The sequence below is a fragment of the Pseudopipra pipra genome, chromosome 1 (genome assembly GCF_036250125.1).
Source record: "Pseudopipra pipra isolate bDixPip1 chromosome 1, bDixPip1.hap1, whole genome shotgun sequence".
NCBI classification, from domain to species: Eukaryota; Metazoa; Chordata; class Aves; order Passeriformes; family Pipridae; genus Pseudopipra; species Pseudopipra pipra.
In genome coordinates, this window is record NC_087549.1 from 101826474 (window position 1) to 101834664 (window position 8191).

At 39.1% G+C, this 8191-nt stretch overlaps 1 long non-coding RNA gene across 2 annotated transcripts; it reads left to right on the plus strand.

Annotated features, from left to right (window-relative positions):
- The first annotated feature begins 655 nt into the window (after positions 1 to 655).
- LOC135420634 (uncharacterized) lies at positions 656 to 4638 on the plus strand. 2 transcript variants are annotated; one of them, XR_010433644.1, is made up of 3 exons: positions 656 to 702; positions 828 to 914; positions 4450 to 4638. It is a non-coding gene; the product is annotated as an uncharacterized LOC135420634 (long non-coding RNA). The 2 variants fall into 2 exon arrangements; XR_010433641.1 differs by lacking the exon at positions 656 to 702 and having other exon boundaries at positions 709 to 914.
- The last annotated feature ends 3553 nt before the right edge of the window (positions 4639 to 8191 follow it).

The following is an 8191-nucleotide window of genomic DNA, read 5'->3' on the forward strand; positions in this document are numbered from 1 at the left end:
AAACAGGCCTTTTAATTTGTCATCCTTCTTGCCCTTCTTGAAAACTGAGGCAATGTTAAATCCCTACCTCATCAGCCAGAAGCCTAAAGAATAGACAACAGACTATTTTTTTTCAGGGACTGTAAACAGATAAATAAGAATTCAGCAATCTGTAATTTAGAATATAAACTTAGCACTATACCCCTGCTAGCATTAATCAATATACTTGTTGATTTACATAGAAACAATACAGATAATATACTGAATCACTATTCAGGATATAAGAGTTTCACCTGTGGAGAATTTATAGCCCCCATGTATGCCAAGAAAAAAATGTTGTTATTATACACAGAACTGCAAGGAAACTTATATTATCAATCAGGCAATAGCATGTCATGTATTTCAGTTCATAAAACTGACATTTTTAATAAAAGGTGTCAGCTTAATTTAGAGCTTAAGCAGAGAACATAGACAAATATTTTCCAATTCATTAGGCCACAGGCCCATAGCATGGAAATAAATTCTTCTGATGAATCCTGTCACCACACTGTAATTCCAACACTGCCATTTTCTGAAATTAAGCAGACCCATGCCACCCTTTACTCTGCTGATGAAGCTCCAAATGCTTCACAAGAGTTTCCCAGGGCTAGTTGTGATGCTGCGTCATAGTGGGAACCATCTCACAGGATGCGCATGGGGAACGGAAGGGGTGTTTTGCCCTGAGTAAGTGGTTTGAGATAAGTTATGAGCTCATGAGTCAGGAAAACAAGCTATTTTCAGTTTATGCTCTCTGCCAGATTCTGTTCTTGATGCCCACTCACATAAGCATAATTGTTCTGCATTTGTAGCACTGGGACAAGAGCAAGTTTTGAGGACCTGAATATAAGCTGTGGAAGCTGCCTCAATGTAAGGAAAAGGAAAGAAGAAAATCCCAAGTAAGCACTGCAGCTTCTGTGTGTTTGGGAGGGAGGAATTCTATCATGTGCTGCCTGTTGGAGGGGTTTCCCTTCTTTATTGTGCCAACTGGCAAATCTCTTACTGAAACTTCTGTCAGTTTTCAGTATTACTACCAAAAATCAGTTGGCAGTTGTAATCCTTTTGTTTAGATAATTGCAATCCACTGTAGAACAAAAGATTTACATCATCTGCAAAAGTATTCCAGTTTGTAGAAAGTGTATGGAATTCTTTGTTATTGTTGACATTTTCTTTTCAGCCATTCATATTTCTAAAGGAGCAAAAATGTCTTGGTGCAGCTTGCCTGGTGATTGCATTCAGGTTAGATATTTAGAAACAAATATTGCTAAGCTATAGCGCTGTTGCTAATGGTAGGTGAAGGTTGTCTTGTGTCATGTGAACTGGTCAGAGGGATGGGCACATTTCATCTGCATTTTCCCTCTTTTTATGAAACAATACACTGTGAATTGGAGAACACTTCATTTAGCATAAATTGTGCAACAAATGGCTTGCCTAAGGGAAATGGAGCACACAGCTTAACCACAAAGATTAAAAATATTTTTTTTTGTTTTCAGATCTGGCTAATAATTACACAGTGAACGGTGTCTTTGTCTGCCTCTTCTGCATACAATGTATACATGCTGTTATTTGTGAAAATATCTTTGCTCTCCTGAAACCCCACTTGGAGTACTACATCCAGGTCTAGGGTCCCCAGCACATGGACCTTTTAGAGTAAATCCAGAGGAGGCCAGAAAGATGCTCAGAGTGCTGGAGCGCCTCTCCTATGAAGACAGGCTGAGAGAACTGGGATTGTTCAGCCTGGAGAAGAGAAGGCTCTGGGCTGACCTTACTGGAGCATTTTCAATGTATAAAGGGGGCTCATAAGAAAGACAGAGAGAAAATTTTTACCAAGGCCTGAAGTGACAGGATAATGGACAGTGGTTTTAAACTGAAAAAAGGTAGATTTAGGCTGGACATAAGGAAGACTTTTTTTTTACTGTGAGGTTGGTGAGAAATTGGAAGAGATTGCCCAGAGAAGTTATGGATGCCCCATCTCTGGCAGTGTTCAAGGCCAGTTTGGATGGGGCCCTGAGCAAACCGGGGCAGTGAGTGGCATCCCTGCCCATGGCAGGGAGGCTGGAACTAGATGATCTGTAAGGTCCCTTCCAATGCAAACCATTCTAATAATTCAAATAATTCTGTAATTCTATGATTCCATGAAAATAAGACTTTTCTTCCATTTATATATGCCAAGATACTGTGTTCAAAGGGGAAACCATGTGATCCAACACTGGGCACAGTTGTTCTCCATTCTGCTGCCCAACTGCCTTGGCCTCTGTGTGAGTTGAGTCATTATCTAGTTATTATTAAAGAAATTGCCCTAATTTGATATTAAGAGAGGAACTATAATTGAGTGGAAACAAGAAATTAAGGTTCAACAATGACAGTGTCCCGGAGAGTGAATTTGGAATTAATCTTCCAGTGGGTTTACAATGTGTCCACAAAAAATAGTACCATATACCCAAATTTTTTTCAGTTACTCTGTTTTAGCAACTAATAATAAAAGATTCTGCAAAATTTAGAAAATTTGAGCATATGTTTCATATAATTCTCTCTTACGATGAGGAAATGAAAGAAAGTTTATGTGTCAAATTATTGTCTCCCACTATCTTTTAATGAAAGATTTGGTGGCTGAACAAAATTTTCAGATCAGAAACAGTGCTAAGCACGAAGCTCATACTTCTTCCAAAAGTGCTAGAAGTAAAAGTTCTTCTATTATTTCACTTGACGTAGATTTTTTCCTAAAGGTCTGTCACAAGAGCTTTTTAATTTGCTCCATGATTTTAGTGCCATGATAATGGAAAGATAAAGGTAACGTCTGTGGTTCCAGTATTTACCAGTGCTATGTTAAGTAATATAGTTATCCTCATAAGTATTGTAACTTCTCTTGTTGCACAGATCTAAATAGTATTACACATATCAATCCTCCAGAAAGTATTGTTTGCTAGCCTACAGTAGAATAGCCACTGAATTTTACAGTACTCAACTTAACAATATTATTTACATTCCATTGTTACAGAAATAGTGCACTATGGCTCCCGGTTAGCAGGATTTCTAAGTGAATAATTAATGCTTGTCATTGATTCTTATTAAAATCACTGAAAGTATGCAAATTCTTAAAGCTCTGTATTTTAAAATATTTTCCTGAATCAGACTTATGTACCTTAAAGCAGTGGAAGTATTTTCACTGAAATTAGTAACAACTGGGAAGGAAAAGAACTGCAGTAATAACCATATTTTTTCCATAAGTGGTATGTAGGGACCCTATACTTGCCTTACATGTCTATATTTTTTTTTTCTTTTCAACTCTTTTGCAAAAGAGTTGGTGTAGCTGTGCTAATATACTTTTTTTTTGTGGGAACAGTTTTAAGTAAGGAGATCTTTAGTTGTTCCCTCTTAAAACAGTAAATAGGTACTTCCATCTTGAAGCAAGGAATGTCTGGTTTTGGTTGGTTATATTTTTCCATCCCCCAGCCAACATGCAACCTCAAATATGCATATGCATTATGTATAGTGTTTAGGGTTTACTTAGTAGAAAGCACGAGTTATATATTCAGTTTTGCCACAAAATAGAAGTCCTTTCTTCCAAAGGAATGTCCAGATTTCTGCTATGCCGATTGGCTGAAGGGCATATGTTTGTTTGCAATTTATGTGTTTTGTTGTGCTTTTTTTAAAATTTCATCTTTCTGTGATAGTTTGTAGTGAAGCTTTTCCATTTTCTAGTTCTAAATACTTCCTGGGATAAACTAATAGGATGTAAGAAGGAAGATTGTCTTATTCAGTAGCCAAAAATAAGTTTATGGAAGGACATCTTATTGGTCTGGATTTGGATTCAGATTTGTAGTTGTTGTTGATGTGGTGGTGTCACCTGTAGCATCAGGCAAGTAGGTGGAATGGGGCAGGTGGTGTAGCTAATTGCCTTAGTGTTTATCATGTCTTGCATGAGGTTTTTAATATCAAGACACAAGAGGAATGGATCATTAGGAATTTGGCAAGAGTGTTTTGTGGGAAGAGTAGCCTAGGAGGAATACCACTGCAATAAGCACAGCATAAAATATGAAGATAAGCAGAAGAGAGAGCTTACAATGGCAAAACGCACTATTTGTATCAGCTTAAGCTTCTGAACTCATAGTTTGGAGAAATGAAAGCAGTAGTTATTATCTGTCTGGGATCTGCTTGAGTCACTGAACTCTTGTACCCATAGCCTGTGTGCAGACAGAATTTTCATTGCTTTTCATCCAATTGTCAGCAGAAAAGAAATTTTAGGGCACTGTCAGGACATTTAGCTTGCTGGATTGCATTCACTGAGGTGATTTCCCAATATGTGATATGAAGTGGTTGGTCATTTCAAATTCTTTTTAGTCTCTCACTATCACTACTAATTAAGACGACTTTATTCTTAAAATATTTTACATATTTTGGAGTAATTTCTCAGCTCTATTTGTATCTCTTTAGTGGAGCAGTATAGAGGGACACAACCCAGATGTCTGCTAGAAATCTTCTGCTGGATGTTACAGATGCATTTAGGAATCTCCGGCATAGCAAGATCTGATAGAGCACAACTACAGTCTCCCTGCCTCTCCTAGATGCCCATGCAGAAATCCCCCATAAGCCTCCACAAAACATCTGCTTGTGCCACTGTTCGGTAGCACATATTCATTCCACAATTCTTGCTACCAATGTATTGTTTAGGTATTCTTCTTATGGGTGGTCAATGGTATTTCCATGTGAGTCACTGTATGTGTGTCATTCTAAAGAAGGACATTGCTTAGTTCAAACTTCTTTTTCTGAGAAGAACATTCCTAATAAATTCTGAAAAAGAGTAAGACTTTCCTTTATCAGGAAATCTCACTTTGTGCTGGTGTGAGTGTTATTTTGTTTGGGAGGGGGTGAGATTGGTTTTTTTAGATCTTTTTAGTTACCTATTACTTATAGTGAGCATTCTTGCTCTGTTATCATGTGCAGTAGGGTTTAGAACAGTGAATGCTATTTGTCTCAGTATTTATAAAAACGTGCTTCTTGAGTAGTTCCTCATTCAATTTTAAGGTTACACAGGCAGAACATATCATACAGCTGGGCTGAATATAATATCCACTGAACTGCTTGTGAGACACAGGATCAGAATCTCACTGGATTATTGATATGGGTCAGAACCAACTCACTGTCAGTGTGTGTGTACATGTGGGGAAGGGCTGGGCCCAGACCTGCAGGTCCATGGTAAGGCCTGCACATCAGGCCTGCTGAGGGCACAGGGCAGAGCTGGAAGGTCCTGCAGCCCACATGAGCCCATGGCATCACTGAAGGCGGTGCAGCCGGGCTGTCAGTCAAGGCAGATCTGCCTGGTAGCCCACCCACACCAAGCCCCCGGAGCCTGTGACTGACTACAGCACACCTCACTCTGGCCTGGAAGGCACTGGATATCCTGCCTGGGAGGGAAAACTGAACTCTGTAAATGCACGAGACTCCATGTGAGCTCTGTCTCTCTCTTTTCTCCTGCTGCCTGCACCATATGAACCATCAGATCTTGTCGGTAACCACTTTTCCTGTCCTCTCTCTCCTTCTGTCTTTCATCTCTCTTTACTCTTTTATCTGTGTTCTTCTTTTACTCTTTTCCTTCCCTTATGGGTAACTTAAAACCAATGAACTGTGCTTTACTAAAGCTGGTATATTGATTATTTGTAGCGGGTTTTTTTCTGTGGAATGGGTTTTTTGTGATGAGTGTTTTAGTGAAATATTTTTTCTTGCTTGTATTTTACTCCTGTAAAACCTTTTGCCAAAATATCTTATTTTTCTCACTAAATTAAAAGAATTTCCCTTAGAGAAGTGTGTGACTCTTTTTCCAGATGCGAATTTGAGGTTATAATGAACAAAAAGGCTTTTAAAAAGTCTTAAATAAAATGTAACTACTCTGGGCAGGTTATGGCTTAAAATCTGGAGTGTAACACATATGTTTAGGAAGTACATGTCTATGTGGTCTCTAGATCTCTACTCTTTCTCCATCTTTCCTCTTCCTACAGTCACCAACTCACCTCTCCTAGTTTTGGTTTTAATGAATCATTTCTATCATTTCAGAGACTCACAGAATGTTCTGAATTGGAAGGGACCCACAAGGATCATCGAGTCCAACTTTTAAGTAAATTGCCCATACGGGGATCAAACCCATGAGCTTGGTGTTACTAGTAGTATGCTCTAACCAACTGAGCTAATCTCAAGGTCCTCTTGAAGATAAAATTTTGGACTAATTTTTTTCCTTTTTTATTTTTTAATAAAAAAAAATAAATCCTAGCCTTTGTGCTTTTGAGACAGGTACTCTATTTATAGCCATCTACTTCATTTCATATGCTTTAAATTAAATCCATCCTGCACAGCTACACAGGATTATACAGCATTTATGACATTTTGACTTACTGAGATCATAAACAGTAACAGAAGTAGTAGAAGAATCTCAGTCCCAATAAAAACAACTGAAAATGGGAGCAAAAATGTGCAGCAAACTGAACAACTGACTGCAGCCCCCATTCCCTGTCCCTGACCTGAACTAAAGGAGAGCCAGAGCTAATTCAAAACTGCAGTTGAACAAATAATCTGTGAAAGATAAAAAGCAGCCCTTTGAAGTTATAAAATATAACACTTGTTTTCCTTCCTGACTATCTTGGGGGCAATTCTCCTGTCAGTTCATTAGAAATGGCTAATCTGCATATTTTGGTATATGAATTGCTGGCAACTATGTTTTGCATAGTTATTTAAATGAGAAAAAGGTTAGCAGAGTAATTGAATGTAATAAGATTCTCCATTGATGATAAACACAGTGGGCCATAGGCCCAAGCTGAGAGGAAGAACTGACCTTAGAAAGCAGTTTTACAATGCTAGTATTAATGTGTAGTGTAGCAAACAGCAACTGGGCTCTGCTTCTCATATTCAGAGAAGGAGAAACATTGTAGCATCATGTTCTCTGGTGTGAAAATACTATACTCCGATTTAGCTTTGATTAGTATGATCCTAGTGAACAGAAGTCAGGTCAGATCAATTTGAGACCAAAAATTGTTTCTCAAGCCCACCTCAAAATGTTAAAGCTGCCTTTGCCCTCACAAGGGTATTTTGAGGATTAATGTCCTGTCAGCACTTTGAAAATGTAAAGTGCTAAGTATATATTATTATAACCCTTTCCATTTAGTACTTTTATTGATGGTCTCGTGGTTTCCATGACGCTATGTTGATTTGAACGGGATTTTCCTGCAGTGTGCATTTCATCCCATGAAGAGTAAAAAAACAAATAGTTCTTTTTAGGCCTTGTGCCTTGTTGGATAATATCCAGTTACTGGGGGACTTGTTTATGACCCACTATCTCTGTGCTGTGAAAACCTTACTGCAATACATTATGCAGCTGTTTGTTTTCAACTTTGTTTTCTCAACTGTATAAGCTCTCTGCTGCTACTGAGACCTATGTGCTGCTCCTAACTGACTCCTAAGGGGTTCCTGAGTGAAAAGCAGACTCACCACCCACTGAACTTCTGTATTTTTTACAGTAGGTGCCTTTTTCTCATAGCTATTCTGGTATGTTCAAGGAGTGGAGCTGAAGCCAGGCTTGTCAATCACTGGCAATCAGGGAATATCTTGCTTGTTGAAGTTCAGTCCAGTTTTTACTGCATCCTCTGGCATTGGCATTACAGCCAGACCTCCTGGTGGCCAAGCTTTTCTCGGGAAAATTCCAAACTTTATTTCAAAATTTTAGATTTACACTTTGGATCTGTAACATGTCTGTCTAACTCCCAGCCAAGTCCCCAGGCGGCATTTACTTTTGGAGCAGTCTGCCTCCTCAGCTCTGCTTTCCTGCAGGCTTCAGGGATCAAGTTAGTCCAAGAAAAGCCACAGGCATATGAGCCATATGTGCCTTTTGTTTCCTCCTCTGTTGAGAGTCTCAGCAGGAAGGTTGGCCCTGATCTGTCAACAGTGTTCCCTTGGCCTACAGCCTCAACCAGGTAGGTTTTCCTTGGCCCTCATGTCCCCTTAAGAAAAGGCATAAAGAGAGTTGGAAGCCACAGCTGCAGGACAGCCAGGCCCCCTCTTACAACAGGCCGTGTGGCAGGGCAAAAGTGCAGCAGGTTGTGCTCAAATGTATGGATGATTTGCTATACAATGCAGACAAAAAAGGTATCTAAGTCTGTGTTGTTGTCATGCCTCTGACATCTTTAGGGCC